Genomic DNA, 1075 nt, shown 5'->3' on the forward strand with positions numbered 1-1075 from the left:
TGTCGGAAGTTTAGACGATAAGGAAACTTAGGTAAGATGGTAATCAGTAAGCAATTTGCCAGCTCTCATAGTTAAGAAAAGCAGCAATGATATAAGTAATTATTATCCCTGAATGCCACCTTTAAATAGATTTCTTCATATTCACACGATGTTCGACTTTTTTAGAGGCCATGAAAGTTTAAAATCCCCGACTGACCAAGGATTACAGCGTAAATAACGTGAGTTCGATGGAGACAGACAGGTGTGCCCCAGCCGCTTAGCTACCTTTCTGATACCAAACCATAGATAACGAACTGGAGGCACCAGTGTCTATTGTCAGTGTATCCTGTGATGTGGATGATTTCTGCTATTCCCATCAGAGGGCCTTTCGCAATTTGGTGTGGTTCTTTTGATACGACAATGCAGCCGCTAAAACATCATGGTTTTTGATATACCAAGTAACGAAAAAGATACGGTTTTATGATGATATAACGTTGTCAAACCAATAATTACATAACACCATCTATTGTGAACTAATCCTACGCCAATACCACCGATTATTCATTCTTCTCACCAGCTAGTGATCATTTGGACGCTATCATTAAGCACCTTTAACCAACTATCCAACAAAAGTATGGCACCATAGAGAGCTATATCAGGACTGAAGGCAACGCAGTGTTGCGCCTTCTCCTCCAAGGGTATCTGGATAAACAACCAATGATGAGCCCCAGCAATCGTCGGTAACGAGTAGCTCCAGAGAGCAGAGAATTACGTTAAAAAAAATACCTAACGACAACTGACCAGCTTGTTTGGTTCTATCGTAGTCAGCCATCGCAGTTACAGCAACGGAAGCAATCAAGCGTATTCCCGCTGGATGCTCAGTTAAATCTCTATACTGACAAGTACTCTGATAGCATGAGGAAAAATATTGTCAGCGATGTGATGGATCGCTCTTATGATCGAACGATTAAACGACATCGTGAGATGTCGCCCAAGTATGGTCGGAAAACGACAGGCTATGCAACTGGTAGCGGATACGGCTCAAGACTGTGAGGCTTTTTACGAACAGAGCAAGGTTGTGATTGAGCAAACAGAG

Source organism: Borostomias antarcticus (assembly GCF_949987555.1).
Source record: "Borostomias antarcticus genome assembly, contig: scaffold_63, whole genome shotgun sequence".
Classification (NCBI taxonomy): domain Eukaryota; kingdom Metazoa; phylum Chordata; class Actinopteri; order Stomiiformes; family Stomiidae; genus Borostomias; species Borostomias antarcticus.